The sequence below is a fragment of the Palaemon carinicauda genome, chromosome 44 (assembly GCF_036898095.1).
Source record: "Palaemon carinicauda isolate YSFRI2023 chromosome 44, ASM3689809v2, whole genome shotgun sequence".
NCBI lineage: Eukaryota > Metazoa > Arthropoda > Malacostraca > Decapoda > Palaemonidae > Palaemon > Palaemon carinicauda.
In genome coordinates this window covers 9152903-9172902 of record NC_090768.1, presented here as the reverse complement: position 1 = coordinate 9172902, position 20000 = coordinate 9152903, and the positions used below count along the sequence as shown (strand labels likewise).

Below are 20000 nucleotides of genomic sequence, written 5' to 3'. Positions count from 1 at the left end.
TCACAAGACAGTCAAGATATTCGATAGCATTAAGCTGATTAAACAAGGGACACGTGAGGGATGTGGCCGATACGTTCCTCATCATCCCTTTTCAAGTGACAGAGTAGTAGTAGTAGTAGTAGTAGTAGTGGTAGTAAGTGCAATATAGTTTTGTTAAAATCAAACTAGTTTCAATAAATCATTATTATTATCACAGAAATTGCATTTGTCGTAATTATTCCCAAAATAAAACTACAATTATTTTCAAGATAATTCAGTGGGAAAAATACGTGGCTTTTGCAATATAAAGAATCAAAGGAATAGGCCCTATGTCGATATAAGATAGGCCTAAAAACATCAATCGAATGGAATCTGCGGTTTCACTATAAATGGAACTAGGCCTAGGGAAAGAAAAAACTTCAAGTCAATAAAAGTCTCCTTTAAACTTCACTGATAACATTCAAATAGTTCCATTTAGGCCTATCGAAGTAAATAGAACGATTCTACTGTATATATTCTTTCCAAGACAACATTTCAAAATCATTTTACCACAAATTCTGATTAAAGCATTTTCTATCGTGGAGTCATGTCAGGAATCATATTCTTATTAATCTTTATTATAAAATATGAGTGCAATGCGTCTCTCTCTCAAGATAAAACAGTAGTACAATGTATTTTTTTTCGGACCGAGTCCTCTTACTACGTAGCCACAATGCTACATATATACATATTTATACTGTGTGTGTGTATTTGAGATCTAGTAAAATCACGAAGCCCTGAACACCTGGTTGTCTGCTGCACAAAAACAAAAAATTCCATAGGTTTCTATTAAAAAAAAAAACTCAATTCAAATGAAAAAAGTAAATTGGTTTTCAATGCCACAAGTATGAAAATTTCGGCCAATTCCCTCATCCAACCGAATTTGTCGTCTCAAAAGAAAGAAAGAAAAAAAAGATAAAAAACTCCAACTCCATCACCCAGGATACGGACTCGTCCAAGCCGTAATAATAATGACAATGAATTCCATTGAGAGTAACCTCCCGCACGATTTAATCTGGTCATATCAGCTCCTCCCTTAGAGTAAGACATGTCAATCAAAGATCAATAGAAAACGGGGGACGTAGGCCGTCACCGGTCCCAAAGAAAACGAGCGCGCGCACGCAGAAGCACATATACAAAGACAGCGGTTGGGGAAACCAATGAAGAAACCACAGGAGCACAAACGCATTCAGTAGGACAAGAATGTGGGGAATAAATAAGAGAAGGGCTATAAAAAATCGTTGGATTCCTCAAATACATTGGAATGTCTTTGTCTCTCAAGTAGGCAAATATTAAGGAAATAAAAGTGCCTCTAGATAAATCATTGGAAAAAAATCTTATTTTATTCGAGAATGTGACGACAGAATTATATGAAATTTTAAATATCAACATCCACAAAACAAAACATAAACCATAAAAAATTAAACTTCTCATAATAGTCTCCTAATTCTCAGTACGAGTTCATTTATTGCATTTCAATTCGCAGAAATAACTGCTTGGAACTCGCACTAATTAGAGCGAACGAAATCTCCTTTGTTTAGTTTAAACTTTCCATCAACGCAGCGTGGCTCTTGTTACTGCAATCCGTTAGAAAGATTTCCTCTCATTTAGTGTTGTTCAGATTAAAAATACTTCAAGATGCTCAACGACAAGAATTAAATTTATTTCTTTTTTTTTGCGATGTTCGCAATTTGAAATGTATTCAATTTAATTTCTTGCGATGTTTAAAATTAAAATGTATCCAATTTACTGAAATTTCGGGCGAAGTTTACAATTTCAAATGTATCCAATTTACTTTAATTTTTTGCGATGTTCACAATTTGAAATGCATCCAATTTACTTCAATTTCTTGCGATGTTTACAATTTGAAATGTATACAATTTACTACAAGTTTTTTGCGATGTTTACAAATTGAAATGTATCCAAATTACTTAATTTTTTTGCAAAGTTTACAATTTCAAATGTATCCAGTTTACTTTCATTTCTTGCGATGTTTACAATATGAAATGAATCCAATCTAACTTTAATTTCTTGCCATGTTTACAACTTGAAATGTATTTAATCAACTTTAATTTCTTACGATGTTTACAATTTGAGATGTATCAAGTTTCCCTTCGAGATTCGCAACGCACCAGTTCCCCTTCGCGAATCTTTTATTTTTCATTTCTTATTCTTTACTTGTTTTACCGGCGGTATTTCAAAGTGTCTCGACGACGGAACGAATCACTTAAATGCCATTTTCCTTCAAATTCAGTTATGCGTCTGCAATCACAATTTCTCAGAGAACAAGGGTTATCAAATCGACCGGAACAACACAATGGGAAAATTGTCGATTAGAATTACTACTGAAAACAGAAAGAGCAAAAAATGTCGTTTGTTTATTCTCTGACGCACAGCCAACTTCTCAAAAAAAAAAAAAAAAAAAAAAAAAAAAAAAAAAAAAAGACGAGACAAAGGGTTCTGTCAATTGTAGGCAATTAATTAGTTTTAAACAAAAGTTGAATAATAACTAAAGCTTACTGAGACTGGACTTCAAAACGAATATAATTGAGGATACTTCTCTATATACACAGGGAAATCCTTATAGGTTAATATAAACATTGTGCTAAGATATATAAAGATAAAAGCAAAAGAAATGGTTTGGAACTACACCATTTTATACTATTCAGAACAAGATATCTATATAATGATAGATAGACCATTGCAAATATAATAAACCGGCTGTTTATAGCATAAGTATGAAATTTTATTTCACTATCTTTAAAGTATAGACAAAATCAGAATCCCAAACTTCTGAGTAAAAGCAAATATGCATTTTTTTACAATAATGATACCAGGGGTATAATGAGCTAAAGTCTGAGGTAAAAACAAGTATATAACAAAGGAAAAATGTAGATCACTCAAGACTACATTAAGAGCAAAAAAAAAAAAAGAAAAAAAAAAAAGTTACTACAGGTGAATAACGGCCTTAATCATACTCATGCCCCGACATGCGCTTCATTAAGAATGGAACAAGAGATTTAAGGTAATCCACTGGATGCAAATGGATGCTAACAGGCAATAAAACCTTCAAGCACAAATTGAACCGCATGAACAAACCCCTAATAAACATTTAGGGAGTAGCGTGATCGTTTAATGGAGGGGAACAACAGACAGATTTCTTCGACCTCTTGGGCCTGAACCTTAACAAGGGCTTTAGCGAAACGCAATAATCCAGGATCATGTCTTCTGGGTCAACCTAAAGGCCAGGGGGGAGGGGAGAATTTGAATTCAGGGGAAGATTTTACATCAACGTTATCATGCAAGACGTAGAACTATAATGCAGCTATTTGCAAGAAGTAGAACTATAATGCAGCTATTTGCAAGAAGTAGAACATACAGCTATTGGCAAGAAGTAGAACATGCAGCTATTTGCAAGAAGTACCTCTATAATGCAGCTATTTATGTATTGAAGCGAGTCCTAAAAATACTCTGGGATAGTATAAACTGTTGGTTTACGGCATTTTTGTGGTTGATCAAACAGATTCTATAACTATGGAACAGACAAAAATAATAAGACATGAATTAAATTTATAGACAACCAAGCAAACTAAAAAGGGGAAAAATTATAGAACTATAAATCATTTACCAGGTGAGTAACTGTAAAACTCAGTTATCAGTTAATCACTTATTAGGTTTTCAATAAAATGTCATAAGCAAAATTAAAGCATCAAACGTTACATTAATCTACGAAGAAATTTTCTGCCTTTTGTAGTACTGGCGAGGAGGAAAATCGAATAAATACCAAATGAAAGATAATAATGGTACCACAATGAAATAAACTTAGCGAAAGGCAACGTTAATTTACTCCCCATTGACTCACTCCCTTTCCGGCTATCTGATGATAATGGGAATAATGATAGAAAGGAAATCGACATTGTCAAGAACTTCCAGACAGGAAGTCCTGATTCTCTCTCTCTCTCTCTCTCTCTCTCTCTCTCTCTCTCTCTCTCTCTCTCTCTCTCTCTCTCTCTCTCTCTCTCTCTCATAATCATAATTGTTACGCTATGGGAAATCTTTACAAAATTCCCTTTTCGAGAAATTTACCACTCAGCCTCTCCATTTCCCAATAGAGTTCTCTTGCTTGAGGGTACACTCGGGCACACAATCCTATCTAATTTCTCTTCTTATTTTGTTAAAGTGTTTATAGTTTATATATGAAATATCTATTTTAATGTTGTTGCTGTTCTTAAAATATTTTATTTTTCCTTTTTTCCTTTCCTCACTGGGCTATTATCCCTGTTGGGGCCCTGGGCTTATAGCATCCTGCTTTCTCAATTAGGGTTGTAGCTTAATAATAATAATAATAATAATAATAATAAAAATATTGATAATTAAATCTAATAAGCTTGCGTGTTTGTACGAACATATGTCTGGCCGTCCACAAGTAAGAAAGCATTGGTAAGAATAAGTGGTGAGAGGAACCAAACAACTGCCCGGAACCACAGCTGCATAATTAATGACATTGAACAAAACCTGGCCGAAAGTTTCCGGGAGGGAAAAAGATCACTCGTGGAACCCTTTCACCAAAGCTACCAAGGTAACATCACTCAACTACATAAAGTTACCCAATTGAGGAATAAAACAAGTAAAAACAGTTCTCATAGTTTAGCTATTCTGTACGCTACTTACAAAATTATTACAAAAGCCATTTAATAATTACTAAGCTACGACAAAAATTCTTAAGAAATCTGATAAGGATGTTGATGAAGATGAACTTGAGGCTACTGAGCTACTCCATACTACCATTAAGGAGTAAAGGGATTAACTGACTTTCTGGAATAAAAAAAAAAAATCAACTAAGAACTTCCTAGAAACTTCAACTCTGACTTTAAACAGCAACCATACCAACTCTCCACAATTAAAATGAAATATATATATATATATATATATATATATATATATATATATATATATATATATATATATATATATATATTCCCTTTATTCGGTCAATCAATCTAATACAACCTAAAGTCCACCAACACCAGGTAGCTATCTCAAGCACAGCTGCTGCTGTCCTTTCACAGAGAGCTTTGTTCAAACAACGACGCGATCCATCCAGCTATTAATTAGCCTAACCAACCTTTCTCATGACACATGCGTAGACTATACAAAGGAGAAGCCAAATAGCTCTATGTATCATAAAGTAGTTTGGCAGAAGCCTGAGTCATGGCCATAAACTAATCTTTAATCTGATGAACGTGATGAGAGACTGGATGGCACCTCACTGGATGATAATGATGCTGAGACGGCTACCGCTTGGCGTTAGTAGGCGGCCGATTCAAATTACTTGCCATGTACAGTAGAAGGTTTCTTGGCGAGGAAGGGTATTGTTATTGTTCATTTGTTAATACTACTACTACTACTACTACTACTACTACTAATAATAATAATAATAATAATAATAATAACAAAAATAAAACATCAATAGCGTTCTCTTGCATAAAAGTACACGTGGGCACACTATTCTATCTTATTTTTCTTTCTCTTGTTTTTTTTTAAGTTTTTATATTCTATATGCGAAAGATCTATTTCAAGGTTACTGTTCTTAAAATATTCAATTCTAATTGTTCATTAATTCTCTCTTATTTTATTTATTTTTCTTGTTTCCTTTCCTAACTTGGCTATTTTTCTGTTGGAGCCATTGGGTTTATAGCATCATGCTTTTCAAACTAGGATTGGCTTAGCAGATAATAATAATAATAATAATAATAATAATAATAAAATATTCATGGTTGATTTTGGGAACTGGGCAGTCTCGCATGTTTCCTAAACATGGCATTTCATGGAACGTAAACAATTCGTGTTTTCAAGATTTATAATAATAATAGTAATTAGTATTAGACTTGGTAGTAATAATCACAACCCTGTCATGCCGGATGCAATTATTTATAACCCATAACACATATATTGACAAACCGTAATTTCTATTACACCGCTAGATCACCAATAGAGCTCACGACTAACGATTGGGTGCAACCCAAAAGCGCTTATAAGAAACAATAAAATGTAATGATTTAATGATGAGGTTAGCAGTCATTGAACCAGGCGAACGATCGCTTTCATAACGACTAATGGCGAGTCTGTAATTTGTGATGATTAAAGTGAAATGGATTATAAGATTACGAAATTGAGATGAGAAATATTACTATACCGGTAGTGGATGAGAAACTAATAATTTCATGTTAATCAGGTCAGTAAGTACAAAACGAAACACGAAACTAATTTCAAATAAAGAAACATCGTAGGAATGATCATTGATGGATTTTCTAAATCATTATTGACTAAAGTTAAATAATTTACATCATGAATTTAAGAGAGAGAGAGAGAGAGAGAGAGAGAGAGAGAGAGAGAGAGAGAGAGAGAGAGAGTTTGCGTGTTTAATAATTGAATACAGAACTACTGTATATAACCGTATTTCTGACAATTCATCATAATGAATGAATAACAACCATTCGATCAAAGTCTTTAAGGCCCTATACCTCTCTCTCCTTATCTCAATAATCCATCCCGGACATCACCAAGACGACTTGGGGTCACCAAAGAGTGATTTGCAACCGCAATAAAACAACAAAGAACAAAGAAAGCAACGAGAGAAACTGACGGAGGCCCCTGGGTAGTCGAAATGAAATAAAAAGCCAAAATGGATTACGGGCCTTTGAAAAAGTTAGGCGCATGACGAGAACCCTCGAGCGAAGAAGGATCCCTTTTTAATGACTTCATCAGAGTCACGTCTCCTTTTGTTATTATGGTAATGTGGTGGTTGAGATGGGCAGTGGCCTCTACTTTGTCTTGGGAGGACACGGCTCCTCCCTGTTTGCTCCAGCAACATATCCAGCGTTCTCCATCGACTGCTGACCTGGGTTACAGGAAGTATACGAGTAGGCCTATGATAAAAAAAAAAAAAGTCTATCCAAGCGTGGGTAAATTAAACTTAATAAAAAAAAATCTGACTGACGACTGAGGATTTTCAAACCACTCAACAATAATCATCAATGATCATAACACCAGCTTCCTTTAATCACTCTTAAATTTTAAAATTATGTTCGGTTAACAATAAAATCCATAAATGATTCCGGAAATTTTTAGCCCTTTCCGTACAAAAGTTTAAGATGTGTGAAATCCATTGCATAATCATATAGTGAAAGAATAATGTATTTCAACGATTAAAACACCAGTAATTTAAGGCTACCAAAACATGGAAGCATTCTAGTTAAAATTAACACCTCATTAAAGTAAATGATTATCTTGTCCTTAAAAAGGAAACCTTCCCCTTCGACGACAATCCAAGCATGACTAAAAAAAGGACGTAATTTGTAATCATGTGGTAATTTGTAATGAAATGCCCAAAATAAACATCCAGGCATTAGCATTACAGGCAAACCAGTAAAATCTTGAACATTGGGCACTTCAATCGATGAAATAAATTCAGTTTTATGAAAGCTTGATTTCTGAATAAACATCTAAGAAAAAAATAATGGAAGAAAGCAATAAAACAAGAAGTCACCACATAAACTTAAAACAAAACAAAAATTCATAAACAATTTCAGTAATCTTGAAAAAAAAAAAATATACTGTATACATAAAACCATGTGGTTCAAGTCTGATGTTTAGCTGTTTCTATTCATAGGGTCTTAGTGTGAACCCTGGCCTGGTAGAAGCACAATATTTGCAATAAATTAATCTCCCACTAGGTCTTCATACTAAGCAGAATTGAATAGCTTACTTTATTTGTGACTTAATATTTGAAAGAATAAGGGGGTAAAACTTTAAATAAACACTATGAATATATATATATATATATATATATATATATATATATATATATACTGCATATATATATATATATATATATATATATATATATATATATATATATATACTGTATAATATAGAAAGACAGCTAGACTTTAATCAACCAAGAGAGTAGGCAGGATTCAAAAGGTATTCAACAACTGACCACACTTATGTATTTAAACAGCAAATGGAGAAATCAACAAAATATGACAAACCTTTATGTATGGTATTTATAGGCTATGCAAAAGCTTTTGATTCCGTCAAAACTTCAGCAGTAATGAAAGAAATCCGTTCAAAGACATGGAATAGATGAATCTTATGTTAGAAAACTCGAAGATACCTATACAAGTTCAGCGATCCCAAAACTACATATAGATGGTGAGAAATTTCTGATTGAGAAAGGAGTTAGACAGGGAGACCCCATCTCTCCTGAATTATTCACAAAGTGCCTACAAGAACTTCTTTCCTTTTTTAAGAATTTAGGTTGGAAAAATGTAGGAATTAATATTAATAGGGAATACCTTAACAACTTAAGATTTGCAGATGACAATTCTGTTCAGTGAATCAAGGGAGGAATTACAATAGCCATTGTACCATGGTCTTCCACTACCTTGGGGTAGAGTTCTCTTGCTTGAGGGTACACTCGGGCACACTATTCTATTATATTCTATTCTATTTACCTTCCTCTTCATTTTTTAAAGTTTTTATAATTTATACATGAAATATCTATTTGAATGTTGATACTGATCTTAAAATATTTCATTTTAAATTGTTTATTACTTCTCTTGTATTTCATTACTTTCGGTGCTTCCTTTCCTCACTGGGGTATTTCTTCCTTGCTGGAGCCCTTGGGCTCATAGCATCTTGTTTTTCCAAATAGGGTTGTGGCTTAGCTAGTAATATATATATATATATATATATATATATATATATATATATATATATATACATATATATATATATATATATATATATATATATATATACATATATACATATATATATATATATATATATATATATATATATATATATGTTGCATAAGATTTTTCATAACTCTGACCATCCTTTACATTCAGATCTCCCTGGACAATTCTTTCTTGTTCGCAATACTAGGCAGGCAGTTAATTCTAATAGCCAGGCCTTTTCCATAATGAGGTTCAATACTACACAGTATTCTAGAAGTTTTATTCTAGCTGTTACCAAGTTGTGGAATGATCTTCCTAATCGGGTAGTTGAATCAGTAGAACTTCAAAAGTATATATATATATATATATATATATATATATATATATATATATATATATACTGTATAACATAGAAAGACAGCTAGACTTTAATCAACCGAGAGAGTAGGCAGGATTCAAAAGGTATTCAACAACTGACCACACTTATGTAATTAAACAGCAAATGGAGAAATCAACAAAATATGACAAACCACTATGTATGGTATTTATAGACTATGCAAAAGCTTTTGATTCCGTCAAAACTTCTGCAGTAATGAAAGAAAGCCGTTCAAAGACAAGGAATATATGAATCTTATGTTAGAAAACTCGAAGATACCTATACAAGAAGTTCAGCGATCCCAAAACTACATATAGATGGTGAGAAATTTCTGATTGAGAAAGGAGTTAGACAGGGAGACCCCATCTCTCCTGAATTATTCACAAAGTGCCTACAAGAACTTCTTTCCTTTTTTAAGAATTTAGGTTGGAAAAATGTAGGAATTAATATTAATAGGGAATACCTTAACAACTAAAGATTTGCAGATGACAATTCTGTTCAGTGAATCAAGGGAGGAATTACAATAGCCATTGTACCATGGTCTTCCACTACCTTGGGGTAGAGTTCTCTTGCTTGAGGGTACACTCGGGCACACTATTCTATTCTATTCTATTTACCTTCCTCTTCATTTTTTTAAAGTTTTTATAATTTATATATGAAATATCTATTTGAATGTTGATACTGATCTTAAAATATTTCATTTTAAATTGTTTATTACTTCTCTTGTATTTCATTACTTTCGGTGCTTCCTTTCCTCACTGGGGTATTTCTTCCTTGCTGGAGCCCTTGGGCTCATAGCATCTTGTTTTTCCAAATAGGGTTGTGGCTTAGCTAGTAATATATATATATATATATATATATATATATATATATATATACATATATATATATATATATATATATATATATATATATATGTTGCATAAGATTTTTCATAACTCTGACCATCCTTTACATTCAGATCTCCCTGGACAATTCTTTCTTGTTCGCAATACTAGGCAGGCAGTTAATTCTAATAGCCAGGCCTTTTCCATAATGAGGTTCAATACTACACAGTATTCTAGAAGTTTTATTCTAGCTGTTACCAAGTTGTGGAATGATCTTCCTAATCGGGTAGTTGAATCAGTAGAACTTCAAAAGTATATATATATATATATATATATATATATATATATATATATATATATATATATATATATACTGTATAACATAGAAAGACAGCTAGACTTTAATCAACCGAGAGAGTAGGCAGGATTCAAAAGGTATTCAACAACTGACCACACTTATGTAATTAAACAGCAAATGGAGAAATCAACAAAATATGACAAACCACTATGTATGGTATTTATAGACTATGCAAAAGCTTTTGATTCCGTCAAAACTTCAGCAGTAATGAAAGAAAGCCGTTCAAAGACAAGGAATAGATGAATTTTATGTTAGAAAACTCGAAGATACCTATACAAGAAGTTCAGCGATCCCAAAACTACATATAGATGGTGAGAAATTTCTGATTGAGAAAGGAGTTAGACGGGGAGACCCCATCTCTCCTAAATTAATCACAAAGTGCCTTAAAGAATTTCTTTTCTTTTTTACAAATTTAGGTTGGAAAAAAGTAGGGAATAATATTAGTGGGGAATACCTTAACAACTTAAGATTTGCAGATGACAGTTCTGTTCAGTGAATCATGGGAGGAATTACAATACCCACTGTACCATGGTCTTCCACTACCTTGGGGTAGAGTTCTCTTGCTTGAGGGTACACTTCGGCACACTATTTTATTCTATTTCCCTTCCTCTTCCTTTTTTTATTTATAGTTTATATATGAAAGATCTATTTGAATGTTGTTACTGATCTCAAAATATTTTATTTTAAATTGTTCATTACTTCTCCTGTATTTTATAACTTTCCGTGCTTCCTTTCCTCACTGGGCTATTTTTTCCTTACTGGACCCCTTGGGCTTATAGCATCTTGTATTTCCAAATAGGGTTGTAGCTTAGCTAATAATATACATGTATGTATATATATATATATATATATATATATATATATATATATATATATTTATAAGGTAATTGTTTACAACACCACGCTCTCCATTTACTCCAAAATAATACAATCCTGCAGTTCTTATATTCTTGCACAGTAATTAGGTGGTTATTTAAATTCTGGGAAAGCAATAATTAGCAAGATATGTTGAGGAAGGGGGAAGGGGTTATAAAAAGAAAATAGCTCGGTTTCCTCACTAATCGACTTGAAACTGATACCGTCAACATAGTCAACCAAACAGAATTCGTGATGCCAGCGTACATAAACATTAGTTCGTGATGCCAGAGTACATTTGATATACTGTATATTCAAAATATACTTAATAAAAAATAGATTAATTTACTCAGAAATGTCCATAAAATATGCAATTTACAAATAGTGACACTTTTGAGTAATCACTCAATTTTTGATTAAGTATATTTTGAATATACAGTATATCAAATGTACGCTGGCATCACGAACTTCTGTTTGGTTGACTGTGTTGACATGTTAGTTCCAAGTTGTTTGGTGAGGAAACCGAGCTATTTTCTCTTTATAACCCCTTCCCCTTTCCTCAACATATCTTGCTAATTATTGCTTTCCCAGAATTTAAATAACCACCCAATTACTATGCAAGAAGATGAGAGCTGCAGGATTGCATTATTTTTGGAGTAAATGGAGAGCGTGGTGTTGTAAACAATTACTATATATATATATATATATATATATATATATATATATATATATATATATACACATATACATATACATATATATATACATATATATATATATATATATATATATATATATATATATATATATATTATAAATCTGCTATTTGTATTCTATGCTATTATATATGGACATGTATGGATTGTAGCGTTGACATTTAAGAATTATCCCAACAACAGTGATCCATGAGTGGTAACCGTATGCATTACTAAAAGAAACCTAACAACCATCATACACGACAGTTTTATTTACAAGTCTCTAGTTTACTTGACCAATTTACACAAACAAATCCTCATTAATAACTATACGCCCGAGTTGGATTGGTAACTGACAAGCTATCCAATTATTTAGTTTTGTAGTAAATAAGATAAAAGGATATTAACCCCGTCACATTTAGTATCATTTAATATTATCCTAACGTATAATTAGCCATTCAAAAGACAATTTTTGTGTCTAAGGTAACTGGCAGGCCTATCGATAACAGTGAATTATTATAAAAAAACAAAAACAAAAAAATCCGACACAACCTTCAGATCATAGACACCACTCAACTACTGCATAACACTGTCAGTTTAAATGCAAAACATGAACACGGTTATAAGATTTCCCTTAGGAAGTAAATAAAAAAAGCATCTAAAAGCTGACACATTTAAAACTATTTACACATGATAATAGCAACAATGATAAGAAGGCTGATAAGCTGCATCATTAAATTAGCATGGCGCCACGGATACTACTAACAACCATTCCTTCCCATTTTATCAGCTTCGTCATCGACGGATCTTTCGAATGCTTAATGAAATATGTACAATCGGCCTTCCAGAGCTATCAGTCTTTTAAATAAACGGCCTAAAACTAAAGAGGGGTCGGGCTGGGGGTGGGGGAGTAAGAATGCTTATCCCACGGAATCTAAAGACAGAAGAAACTTGTCAAGGGCCTTGTAGAAGAGCCATAATGAGCAGTTCACAAGGTATTTGAGACGACATCTCTTAACAAAGGCTTTCGCTTATCCACCAAAATTAATCACCGTCGGCCATTTGAAAACCAAATGAAAGGGCTACTGGTTGGATTACTGAAGATTGTAGATTTCTCTGAATAAGCCCATAACACCTTATTGGTTTTACGGGTTAGGCCTAGCTTTTAAATCTCCGTGCCGTTCTAACAAGATTTGTTAGAGGAATAAAAGGCTCAGGCGTCTCTTTGGAAAGAAAAAATATAGAGGTGTTAAGAATCAACATTTAATTCGGCTTCAGTCTAACATTATTATTATTATTAGCATCACTTGCTAAGCTACAACCCTAGTTGGAAAAGTAGGATGCTATACGCCCAGGAGCCCCAACAGGGAAAATAGCTCAGTGAGGAAAGGAAATAAGGAAAAATTTAATATTTCAAGAACAACATCTAAATCAATATTTCAATATTAACTATAAAAACTTTAAGAAATCAAGAAGAAGAGAAATTAGAGAGAATAGTGAGTCCGAGTGTACCCTCAAGCACCTTATTTACCTGAGAAGTGATAATAATTTGCAGTCAGCCTTTTCTTTATATATTAGCCTAATTACAGTCAAGAAAAGGCCGTAAATTAATTATGATCAATAGAAAATTTTGTTTTCATTTGTGAATTTCCCTACATCTCCACTCCTAGTGTCACTGACCTTTGATTTAAACATTTACCTTTGAGAAATAAAACTATTGAAAAGAAACCAATGCATAAGGAATAGGTCATTTAGAATCCTCGAATATCTTTCCTAGTTATTGAATAAACCTTGTTTGCAAAGTATGTTGCCAGGGCGAGTTTTTGTGTATTTTGGTCTCTAGTCGATGACATTTTATTTGGCAAGTCTGTTAATCCAACAAACAAGACATCTTGGCATAATGTCTTTAACGATCTGCTAGTTTGTCTTTTGTTAATTGAGCAATTGACGCAGAAAGCCTATTTTTTTGGCTGTCATTATTCTCCTGATAAAACATAGAAGACTTGCGTCTCATTCCATGGCACTACGTAAACCTTAAGTATTCATTTAGCTTTCCCACTTTTATTCTCATTAATCAAACAGGTAATGCCATCTTATGTCTCAATTTCTGTTCTAACTTATCGTTTTGTTTGTTTCTTAAGAAATCTGGGTATTATCTCCAACTGTGATTCTAAAAGAAGATATATCATGTTACTTTTATCTTTATTATAAAATAAAACGTAATCCAGGGAAGATGATTCATGTTTCTTTTTCATTCTACATTATTAGCGTAATAAAAACCGGATAATCAAGCCATGGCAATAGTAATAACTCCACCATGAGCCTTAAAAAAAAAAACTAATATATAGTGAACAAATAAACAAACATATGAGCACCAATAACTCATTAGAATCACTCTTTCTATTAACAGTAAATGTGCAGGACTTTACAATAAATACTTTCACCTCACTGTTTATGTTTTCATTGCAAAAAATACTTGTTCAACTTATCAAAAGAGGTACAAAGTCAATACACATCGATTTTTTTTTTAAAGACATTTTCGTTGATACGGAATTCAACCTTTACAATTTAAGCAAGACGTAGTTTTATATTTTTACAAAGCAAGTATTCCTTTGAAACCAAAGTAATTTAAAGACAAACGCCCTAAACCTCATTTCAAATAGATTAAACGTATTGTAGAATCATTATTTGTTCATTGTATGATTTTAAAGTTATCTTTCATTGTGACGACAAAGGTAATTGACACTCATTAATTTCTAAAATCTATAAAAAATTATTTTCATGAAAATCATGAAGAGGCCAGCGTTAAAAATGGCCTACCCACAAACAAAAAATAAATACTTTGCTCAGATACAAATTCAATTAGAAGCAGACATTAAGCATAAGTTATGAAGCACTATACAGGAGTGCTATGTGTAAATGTGCATTTGTATAAGCACAAATGTTTTCGTTAAAAATCATAATCCTGAATATTAGAGAATCGAAAAGTCAAGATATTTGTAGGGTGATTGTATTTACATAGATCAGGTGAATGTAACTCGACTTCCAGTATATTTCAATATATATATATATATATATATATATATATATATATATATATATATATATATATATATATATATATATATATACATATATATTCATACACATCCACCCACATACACATATATATGCATACATACATACATATATATATATATATAAATATATATATATATATATATATATTATATATATATATATATATATATATATATATATATATATATATATATGTGTGTGTGTGTATGTGTGTGTATTAGCTTTACAACACGGAGTATCATTTAAGATTAAGCTGTTATAGAATGAAAGTGACAGTAAATTTAAAAAAAAATGGTGATTAGATAAATATGAATTATATGCATATTTATTTACAAAGCACATTTTTTTTCCAAATTTCTTATCGTTAACTCAAGAATAAACTACAATCGTCCTGCATTCTTTAAGTAATCATTATAAAACAAAATAACCTTCACAGAACTATTATATGCAAAACCTACGCACGTCATCGTTCCCAAAAGCCTTATATAGTATGATTAATAACGCCTTTTTATAACACCAGCCCCTCGATACCGTTATGCGAAAGTTAGCAGCAGAAACGGTCACCTACAAGCAGGTAAGAATAACCCTGTTCGTCAAAATGCAGTCATACCCGTAGGCAAAACTCAGGATGCACGAAGGTCTGCGCTAGGTAAGAAAAATATATCCATTGATGCATTTCTCTCTCTCTCTCTCTCTCTCTCTCTCTCTCTCTCTCTCTCTCTCTCTCTCTCTCTCTCTCTCTCTTTTACCTTATTTCACGAGAGTTGATCAAACGGGGATTCTATGTATTTTTGCTCTTATTTTTTCACTAAGTTCTATAAGGTGGAATAGCCATAAATTTTGTGAATATACAGCTTTGCTTTCATAATTATCAATTCTTAACTTACTGGAGATTGGACACCGCTTCTCGGACTAATGTAACATACTTTATTCAGGAAACTTATTACGAGATTCCCAGTCAGTCTAAAATACCCTAAAATCACTATAAATAAGAAAATCTAAAATCACTATAAATAAAATCACTATAAACATGATCTTTCTAAAATAATCTAAGAACATAGTTTAAACTATAAAAAAAATCTAATTGATATAATAGTTAACTTTATTACCTCGTCAAAATCGAAACCAGAAGAATTTGCTCATTTATAATCAAGCACACCAAATGTAACGATGAGTCTCATTGCCATTCTTATCAGTGACACATTTACTACAGCAATTATCCTCCGTTTGGTCTTCTGTAAATAAAAAGCCCTCCGCCTATCCTGCAGAGTTCATTACCATAACCATCTCCGGTACAAATTATATCAATGGTTATTTATCAATAAAGTAAGTTATGACGCTATTATGTTAATGCTAATCATAGTAATTTTGTTTCTTAATCTTATGCACTACCACTACGGTCACTTGCAAAAGGAACGCCCATTCAAATAATGCTCAAATGACAACTTAACAGATACTGGGGGAGATATACCCATATCACTTTCGTGAGAGAGAGAGAGAGAGAGAGAGAGAGAGAGAGAGAGAGAGAGAGAGAGAGAGATTGGGGGAATTCCTAAGATACGATTATTGTTAATGGATAATTCCAAGTACAGCATCAAATAAAATGATAAAAAATTAAGATCTTGGGCCTATTTGAACCTAAATTTTCAGTCAGTTTTACCTTTGTACATCTACAGTTAATTCTCAAAAGTTAACTTTAATCTCATTCATAATTGCTATTATAGAGTCTACTAGAAGTCTTAAAGTACAATTTCGATATATCAAAAAGTGAATAAATGCGGATTTTCGTCCTATGTTAAAGCAGTGAAAGGTAATTGCAATAACATTATTGATAAAAACTAAATTAATTACTATTACTATAGTTATTTCTTTTAAGGTTTTTATAATTATTTATTATCTGGTCTACAAGACCTAGTGTCTTTTTATAGTTTATATATGACATATCTGTTTTTGACGTTGTTAATAGTTTATACTGTAGCCTATAGGACATATCTGTTTTTGACGTTAATAATAGTTTATACTGTATAGGACATATGTTTTTGACGTTGTTAATAGTTTATATAGGACATAACTGTTTTGACGCTGTTACTGTTTTTTAGAATGATTTATAGTTAATTTATTCGTACCATTTATTTATCTCCTTATTTCCTTTCCTCACTGGGCTATTTTTTCCTGATGGGGCCCTTGGGCTTATAGCATCTTGCTTTTCCAACTAGGGATGTAGCTTGGCCAATAATAATAATAATAATAATAATAATAATAATAATAATAATAATAATAATAATAATAATAGTGTAACACCGTATATTTTATATCTTCCTTTAAAAGAGGGATTTTTTTTTCTTTATTTTTTTGAAGCGATTTTACGAAGCGGGAAATTTTCAACACTAAATATATTTGAGTTTCTTATTCTAAGAAAGACTTTAATACTTAGAATAATGTTATCAAATGATTGTTTTGTGAATAACCTCAATTCCTTATAACTGCTAATGGGTATGGCATCACATAGGGCAATTAAAACACCTTTATGGTAGGCTAACAATTTAAATATGCACTTCTATGTATAATATAAAAGATATGTTCGTCTGGAGTAAACTTGTTCACTTCAATTTCAAAGAAAGGGATTGAGGATAAATAATCAGTAACACGATATAATATAAAGCACCGCATATATGCTTGAGAAAATAATCTATAGCTAAAGAAAATTAGAAAAAATACCATAAAATTATTATTAAAATAGGCCTATGAAATACAGGTTACTACCCCATTACCTATCGCATAAACAAAATGCATACAATAATAAAAGCAAATGATGCCATTCTACCATAGAAGAAAGGAAATCAAGTTAAATAAGATACCGACAAGCAATATTCAAAAACTACAAGCACTTACCATGGTAAAAAGACGACTAATAAGCCTGATCGAGTTTAAAAAATCCAAATCACTTCACTAGAAAATATCCCAGCTTTCTCGTTAACATTTCTGAAAGATTCGATTAATCAGCACAAGTTACACTCTCAGTAGTGAATGTAAACACTAAAGCACGATCATTTAAATTCAACACTACGCCCAGAACTCACTCAACACGGATCAACGGTCATACAAACACTGACTGGCGAACAAACTGTCTACCTGTACATTTTCCAAAGATCTCGAGTTGCCACTTCTTGACTTTACGGAGAGTAGCGCCGCGAACTTCAAACTTTACCCCGAGAGAGGCTCAAGCATTGAGAGCATCTTCATCCGATGTCCTTTCTTTTCATATATTACTTCTACCACAGTGCTTAAAATACTATTTTGAAAATATAACAATGCGACATCAGGATACGTGAACGTGATTTTAAATCATAATTATTCAAATTTCAACAATAAGCTAATTATAAGTTAATAATCTAAAGTTTTCTTACTTGTATATAAAGACATGCACATTATTCATCTAAATATACATATTACGTACATACGGCATTATTATTTATCTAACTTTCTACACACACATACATACACATACGCACACACACACACACACACACACACACATATATATATATATATATATATATATATATATATATATATATATATATATGACTTGCAAAGCTTGCTTACCAGAATGCATGAAATATCACACGAGGTTGGACTCAAGATGAATTGAAGAAAGACTGATGATGAGCAAGGAATATACAATGGAAGATGAAATACCATTGGACGGAGAAAGGATTGAGGTGGAATCATTTAAATATCTAGGAACTATGATCTCTAAAACAGGATCTTTAGAATTTAAGTTTAATGAAAGATTAAAAAAAAGCAAATCAGACATTGGATAGGTTAAGTAAAATTTGGAAATCAAATCGCCTGAAATTACATATAAAAATCAAGCTATATATCAGTGTTACTGTATTGACGAGTCGTGGTATGACAATGAAACTATATCCAACAGATTTAGAAGACTTGAGAACAAAGCTCTTAGAAGGATATTGGGAGTTAAATGACAGGACAGGATTAGAAATAAACTATAAGAGAGATTACTCGAGTGCCATATGTGACTGAGATCACAGTGAGGGGTAGAGACTTTGGGCACGTTCTTAGCACTCCCAAAAAGACTAGTTCACCAAACTTTCAACTGGGCTCCACACGTTACTAGAAGAGTTTAAAGACCAAGGCCTACACGGCTGAGGACTATGATGAATGGAGAAGAATTGATTTAAAAGCTCAAGATACAGATGACTGGCGAAATATAACCGAGGCCCTTTGCGTCAATAGGCGTAGGAGGAGATGATTATATATATATATATATATATATATATATATATATATATATATACTGTATATATATATATATATATATATATATATATATATGTATATATATACATATATATATATATATATATATATATACAGTATACATATACAGTATATACTGTATATATATATATATATATATACATAAAATATATATATATATATATATATATATATATATATATATATGTATATATATACATAATATATATATATATATATATATATATATATATATATAAATATATATATATATATATATATATATATATATATATATATACATATATATGCACACATATATATACATATACACATATCTATATATATACATATATACATATATATATATATATATATATATATATATATACATATATATATACATACATATATATACATATATATACTTATATATACATATATATATGTATATATATACATATATATTTATACACACAATATATATACTGTCACCTTCACGACATCTTTCAACATAGTAAGCTACATCCAGGGTCTATGCAGACCTTGGCAACACATACCAATAACGTGATTTGAACCAAGCCATTTATGGCTGGTAAAGTGGACAATTTACTTAAATGGTGGCTTTATTGCAAAAGTTTTATTTTGCTTACGTATCAACCCTCAAATGACATTGGTTCGAATCCCAGTTAGGGTGGGTGTTTTTCTTAGTAATTAGCTTTGGATGCAAATTATTAATATTATTATTATTATTAAATG

At 31.7% G+C, this 20000-nt stretch overlaps 1 protein-coding gene across 3 annotated transcripts in view; it reads right to left on the bottom strand.

Annotated features, from left to right (window-relative positions):
* LOC137634274 (uncharacterized) overlaps positions 1–18067 on the bottom strand; it is a 375180-nt gene extending 357113 nt beyond the window's left edge. For 2 of the 3 annotated variants that reach the window (XM_068366575.1, XM_068366574.1), the window contains exon 1: positions 17850–18050. The gene's annotated coding sequence lies outside the window, so the exon portion shown is untranslated. Of the gene's footprint in view, positions 1–17849 lie in introns of all 3 variants that reach the window. The other variant, XM_068366573.1, reaches the window with a different exon arrangement.
* Positions 18068–20000: the final 1933 nt, after the last annotated feature.